Source organism: Apium graveolens, chromosome 10 (genome assembly GCF_009905375.1).
Source record: "Apium graveolens cultivar Ventura chromosome 10, ASM990537v1, whole genome shotgun sequence".
Lineage (NCBI taxonomy): Eukaryota > Viridiplantae > Streptophyta > Magnoliopsida > Apiales > Apiaceae > Apium > Apium graveolens.
In genome coordinates this window covers 54,674,812-54,682,610 of record NC_133656.1, presented here as the reverse complement: position 1 = coordinate 54,682,610, position 7,799 = coordinate 54,674,812, and positions in this window count along the sequence as shown.

Below are 7,799 nucleotides of genomic sequence, written 5' to 3'. Positions count from 1 at the left end.
ACTTGATGGGCAAGTCTCAGAGTCAGAATGAACTTTGGAGTCCTAGGAAGTAGGAAGTTGATTCCTTATTCGATTTGATCCCTTGAGGGCTGATCTACAAGGATTCACGTCCCTATTATGACTCATATTGACAACTGTTTTCTCCCTTATTTAATTAATTATGAAATTAATTAATATTCAGGTTTGTGGGCCTTCTTTGTTCCATCAGGCCTGATCTGGTCCATCAGGCCTAGTCAATGTGTTAATATTTTTGGTCTGAATGTCATACATCTTCTTATTTGGGCTTTGTGGCCCAAATCATGTATAATTAATGCAATATTAACTATGTAATCAGGATTTATTTATTCCCTATCAAGGGATGATTGTGGTTATTTGTTTCCTGGAATGGATTGATTAATTATTTTGATGATTTATCAGTTTATTCAAATAATTTGTTTTAAATTCGTTTAATTTCCCAAAAATTATGGAAAATTATTTTAATTCTGATTTTTCCTAAATAATTATTTATAAATATTATTAATATTTAATTAATTTGAATAATCAAATATTTTGATTAATAATTATATTATTCTTATTAATTGAATATTAATTGAACTGTTTATCCGTTTTCAATTAAAAAACGTTCCTAAAATCAGAAAAATGATTTATTTCTAACAGAATTGCAGATCTCGAGGTACAGTCTCAAAGTACAGAATTACAGATCAGTTCAATATCCAAAATAAAAAATCAATAAACAATCCAACAGCTGGATTAACAAGTCTACAAAAAGGAGGTTGAAGAGTATGCAAGATCAATGGCAAAGATTAACTGACAGAGGAAGATTAAAGTGAACACGTGATGCTAAAGATATGCTAAGCAAGAAATGCAAGATTTGATTTTCTATAAGTAGAAATAACAAGTGACAGTTTAGAAAAGCCAATAACATGTTTATTATCCACTGTGTAAACCAGCAGTTAACTGAGTTATAAAGTTAACACTGGTCCTTTAGTTAGTTGCAACAATTTAGATCAAATCTCTTGTATCACTCTCAAGAAGAAGCTGAGCTCTTTAACATCAAAGAGCTTAGAAATTTTGTAGCAAAATAGTCTTAATTTTTAATATAAAATTAAGTGAGTTTTGAAGATATGTGTTCCTTATTTTCTTCAAGTTTAGATTCTGCATGAACACTTTTCTATACAATATTTAATTTAATTTGTTCAACCATTAACTTTCAAGAAAAGCCTAAAATTAGAAAAACACATTTACCCCCCCCCCTATGTGTGTGATTCATTACCTAACATGTGGTATTAGAGCAAAATCTGAAAGTAAACAGATTCAAGATCTTGGAAGATTGAATACACAGAAAATCAGTAGCATCAAAATTCCTACCTTTTCCAAAGCTAACTACACTCTTTGGAAAAAGAAAATGATGTTGTTCATCAAGATGGCCAATCCACTCTACATTCAGATCCTCAAGGATGGACCGTTCATTCCTAGGATTAGAATTGAGGAATTTACAGATGAAGACAGGATCATCCCAGCTCTTTATGCTACAAAAGATCCAGCTGAGTATTCTGACCCTGAAAAGGAGAAAGTTTCCCTGGTTAACAGCTTGCCATTGATATTGATTGAGTCACTTGACAATGTGATGTACAACAATATTGTTAATTGTAACACTGCCAAGCAAATATGGGAGAAGATTAAAATACTTTGTGAAGGAACTGAAGAGGTTAGATCTAATCAAAGAAGGATATCGATTTCACAGTATGAGGGTTTCATAGCTAAGCCTAAGGAAAGCATTACTGATGTGTTTGAAAGATTCAATAAGCTGATAAATGACTTGCAGCTTCATGACAAATACTATGAAGCTGAAGAGGTGAATCTAAAGTTCTTGCTTACTCTTCCTAATCATTTGGAACAGAAAATCTCAGCAATCAGGGAAGGGAGAGACTTGTGGAGAATACATATGGAAGTTCTATATGGAATTCTCAAAACATATGAACTAGAGATGATTCAAAGGCAATCATTGAGATCTGGCCAAGGACATGTTGTAGATGGCTCAAGTGATTTAATAGTAAATGAAGGTCAAATATCCAATAATGAACCAAGGTCTCATATTCCAATTGCCTAAACAAGTGAACAAAGAATAATTGATTCACAGGAACAAGTCATTCTGGAATTGGAAAAAGATAAGTTCTATACTCTTGAAGAACTTGATGAGTTAGATCAGTCAATGGCCTATTTGGCTAGAAAATTCTCTAACATTAGAGTAAGGAAGCCAATATACTTCAAAAGTAAAGGACAGTCTTTTAAACAATCTAATGGTGTACGGATATCTTGGTCTTTCTCGATTTCCATCAAGATCTGGCTTCTAGGAGCATTCAACTTAGCGTATTCAACGAACTTTTGCCCAGGTCCTCCTTTCTTAGGGGTTGAATCAGGGTTTTTCTCAATTCTAGGATACTTGTCATTAGCGATATATTCCAGATCCATTTTCCGCTTCTTGCCTCCAGCGGGCTCGTTGCTCACCACGGTCTTCCTCATGCTCTCTTTCACCTTGATGTACTTCCCGGCCCTATCTTGGAGTTGCAACATGCTCTCAGGGGGGCGCTTGGCCAAGGACATATTGAAGAACTCATCCCTAGTTCCCTGTTACAGTGCTATCATTGCTACGTTGTCATCAAGGTCCGGGACTTTTAAAGCTTCCTTCGTGAAACGATTCAGGTAGTCTCTCAAGGATTCCTTCACTCCCTCCACAATGCTCATGAGGGATGCTGAACTTTTCTCATGCACTCTCCCGTTGATGAACTGCTTAATAAAAGCCTGACTTAATTCTCTGAAGGACCCAATAGAGTTCAGGGGCAAATGACTATACCATCTTTGAGCCATCCCCGACAGGGTTTGAGAAAAGGCCCGACACTTAATAACGTCATTCACGGGTTGCAACAATAGTGCATAGGAGAATGTCCTGACATGATTAGCGAGATCTCCCGTGCCATCATAAGTTTTGATAGTGGGCATCTTGAACTTCCTTGAGATGTGGGCATTCATTATCTATTCAGTGAATGGTGGAGTATGATCATCAGGATCCCCAAGGGGAAGAAGATTGCTTGGATCAGCTCTTGAGACTACATCCCTTCTTTGTGAAGGACCATCCAGGTCTAAGATTGGAGGAGCATTCCTCCCCCTAGGCGGTAATGGGGGCCTGGGAACCTGGTGCACCTCCAAGTCGCGCTTCAGCCTTTGAATCTCAGCCTTATGGGCCTTGATACTCTCCTGCACTGTAACACCCCCAGATCCGGGGTCGGGGATCCGGGTTGTCACGAGTTCCATTTCCCTTATTAACACCCAATCTTAATAATTTCTCAACTACTCTGTACTGTGACCCCACAATAAACACACACACCACACGTTATAGTCTCAGAGATGAACATCCAAAAATAATCACAAGTCGTTTTATTCCACAATTATATGTCAATACACCTTAAAAAGGTTCTGAATAAATTTACATTTCATTGCCATTATTACAATTCATAAATATACATAAATCTGGTACATCAAAAGTTGAAGCCTAGTCTATTGGTAGTTCCCTACCTCAGCTACAGTGACTTCAATGCCTATAGGAAGCTGCGAAACGCTTCCTATCCGATCGCGAATTGGGAGCTTGGTCCTGTTCATCTTATCTATCTGATGTTGTGTGATGAAAGAAGAAAGCAAGGGTGAGCAGCAAGCCCACCAAAATAATATGTATAATGATTAATAGTATATGAGTCTACTCATAATACTCATGAAAATCTTGGTCAAAAGAAAACCAAGTTTGATATCTTAATGCGATGAAGTCGCAAAATATTCAGTATATATACATATATACTTTTCAAAGTAATGGAAGTCCTCTTCCATGCATAATATACACAAAGTCCCATTGTATAACTGTATAAAAATATCGTTGCAAGGTGATCTCATATATCTAACCTTGTCTCAACGTTTTTTCTGAAAATCTTTGTCATTCATAAGACAATTATTAATTAGATATAAGTTTAAAAGATGAAGTTACCAAATACTTCACTACACTTATATCATTCCCAAATACTACTTGAACTACCACCGTTCAAGTTATAATCAATTTCAAAAGTTCATCCCACTGATGAGACCACAAGATAAGACTTGAATAGATTCAATCTTTGAAATATTATTGAATGAAAAAGTTATGAGATAATTTATTTAGCCCCGATATATATATATATCCACATATATATATCCCTTTAAACATTTCCTGGAACCTCTGTTATGCAAAGTATGAACAGAGTTTGAAACATCCAATGAATTTTGGAAAGGAAAAGAATTTTGGCATAAACCCGATATCTCGCTGATCAGGCAAAGATACCAATAAGTAACCTTTTCTACTGTAGATGGATGAATTCCTCACCGGTCATCACCCTGGCCGCATTAGGACCTCGCGCTAGACCGTACCCCGACCCCTCACGCGTTGATGGACTGCCACCCAGCCACTTACACAATAATAGACCGTACCCCGGCCTGTCGCTTATGCCGACTCAATGAGATGGGCTTACTTCCCGAACGTTGGGCAAGTAATCAATTCATTTACCAAATCTGCAACCTCGTTGCGAATATAAAATACACCACAGAGCCGGATTCCCCAGGTTTTGAGCGAGTATTTAAATCCCCTTTAAAAAGGAAGATCTTAAATATAAAAATGAGTTTTGGGATCCGCTCTGACTTTTAAAAATCATTTTGAAGACTCGAAAACACTTTAAAGAGTGTTTGGAGTAAGGCTGATTTAATGAAGTAAATCAGTCCCCATAATATTTAGAAAATGACTGAATATTATTATTTAAATAATATTCCCATAAGAATAATCTTTATAAAAATAATTGAAGTAGAAGTATTAAAACTTATACTTGAAACGAGTATTAAATAACCAAAGATATACTTATATGAAAGTATTATCTTTATTTGAATAATCGAAAATAAGTTTGATTATTAACACCTTATTCTTTAAAAAAATAAAGAATATATTTCAGCAAATAATCGGAGTCATAGATCCTCAAATGAATATTCAAATAATATTCATTAAATAATATAAACTGAGTCATAAGCCTTCGAATGAATATTCAAATAATATTCAATAAATAATATAAAGGAGTCATAAGCCCTCGAATGAATATTCATATAATATTCAATAAATAATATAAAGGAGTCATAAGCCCTCAAATGAATATTCATAATAATATTCATTAATAAAGTAAAAGGAGTCATAAGTCCTCGAATGAATATTCAAAATAATATTTATTAATAAAATAAACGGAGTCATACGCCTTCGAATAATATTCGAAATAATATTCAATAATAAAATAAAGTTAAAGCTATCGAATAAACCTTATTCGATTAATAGTTTGGAAAACTATAACCATATATATATATAAATATATATATATATATCCATATCCATATATACAAAATGTACTCGGGATCCTCGACTCCCGGTTTTAGAAAATATTTTCACCTTTGGGTCCCTATACTAAGGGTATATGCAAGATACCGCTATCCTCTAGCATAGGTATTATCAACTGAACCAACAGATATATATTTCAAGAATATGAAACAGGCATGCATATATACCATATCACATGCTACAATATATCGCAAGAATTTGCTAATAACAATCATGCATCTATCGCAAGATAATGCATATACACGTGTATTCATCACAACAACAGTATAACGGATAGAATACTTGCCTGAGCGACTGGGGGTTACGAATGGCTCGGGACGAGTCTGGTAACCTATAAGCAACAAGTAAGTTGGAATTAAACCAAAGTCACTTGTAAATCTATACTTTAACTAACTTAGACTCTAACGCTCGTTTTGCGCTCACTGATTCGCTTAAGTCACTCGGGTACCCTCGGCTCCACCATTTTTAATAATTTAACCTTTACGAGTTTTAAAGCGATTCCTTCGCGAGTGACTTACCAACTTCCTAAAACACTTACCATAAATGTTTCATGCATTAATTAACCCTTTTCGGTCTTTAACCTACATTTCAAAGTAAGGCGAGGGGAAAAAGTTTCGTTCGCGAAACGCCGTTACTTGAAACGGTCGTTTCTCCTAAACCGTTCATCGGAATCAAACGAACCACATATCAAAACGAAGCTCGTAACATGAACTATCTAAACATGACAATGGTCAAAACCTAGCAGTGAGTTCAAGGGTTCTGATGTTAAGAACAAAAACAGTCTACGGTAAATCGGACATTACGACGGCTATGTTTACGCGATTTCCCAAATTTAAACCACTCGATACCAACCACAAATCAACCCCAAATCAATCATACAACCAATATCCATCCTTATCACATCATAACAACCCCAACAAATCCATAATAACCATTTATACTTATTCCTCACATGAACTAAAAGCTTTACTTAGGTTCTTTAACTAATTACCAAGATTTACAACTCCAACAATACAACAAAACCAACTAATCTCTACAACTCAACCAAACTTCAACCAATCAAGCATCATGCCTCACATATGCTATATCAAACACATTCAATCCTAATTACTCAAAACTAAAGCTAGGGTTTGTAGTTTATACCTTCCTTGGAGAGTGGAGAATCAAGAGAATGGCTTGGAATCACCCTTAAAGTCCTTATCCAAGCTTAATCTAAACAAAACTTCAAGAACACAAATTTTAGTTCTTGAAAACACTATTCACCATCTTCTTTCATGATTTATAGAAAAAGATTGGCTTGGAATTAGAAGCTTAAACTTATAGGAAGTATGTAACTATCCATGGGGAAGCTTAGATAATTACCTTGCTAAATAGTAAGTGGAGGAGCTTGGACTTCCATTTTCTAAGAAAAGCACCCGAGAGCTTCAAGGAGAAGAGGAGAGATTTTTTTTTGTGTTTTGTGATTTGTTTTGCTTGGTTGCTAGATTTTTGTTTTGTTTTAGGCCAATTACCCATTTACCCTTGATTTTGTGTGGTTAACAATCCACCACATTTCCTTCCCTTCTATGTCATGCTTGCATCACTTTGCTATGTCATCCTCCCTTCCTTGTCCTCTTCTCATTGGTTGGGTGACATCACTTCCTCTAATCCCTTTGCTTAACTTCCTAATTGTTTGCCTAATGACCGCTGATCTGTTATACGGTTCGCTTAACTTTCATTTTCATTTATCGTTTGAAGGATCATACCCGGGATCTTATTACTTAGGTTCCCTTAACCTTTCTCAATACATTGTATTCCTTTTATGATCCTCTCTTATAATCCTTTAATTTAAATCCTTTTTATCCTGTAACTTATACTCAATTCTCTCCGTATCTAGTGGATTTCCGGGAAAAATCAAAGTGTTCGGAATTGGATTCTGACGATCTTTACATACACTTATATCCCATATAAAGTACTAATAAAATCTCAGAATATCCATATCAGAACCCCTACATAGTGTGGCATGAAAAGTTTTCTCTTTCAGCAAAAATACTATTCATAAGGGTTTCAAAATTTCTCAAAAATTGGGGTTATTACAGTCTCCCCTCCTTAAAAGGATTCCGTCCCGGAATCAGATAGAAAACAAATGGGGATACTTTCTTAGCATTACATTTTCTAACTCTCAAGTAAATTTTCCCATATTGTGGTTCTTCCATCAAACTCTGAATAGTTTGATAACCCTTCTCAAAAGCACTTGTTCCCTTTTCACTCTATAACCCTTCCTGGTTGCTCCATATAGGTTACGTCGGGTTACATATCTATGCGCTCATATGCCTCTATTTATCTGGCATCTGAATTTCACTTCCTT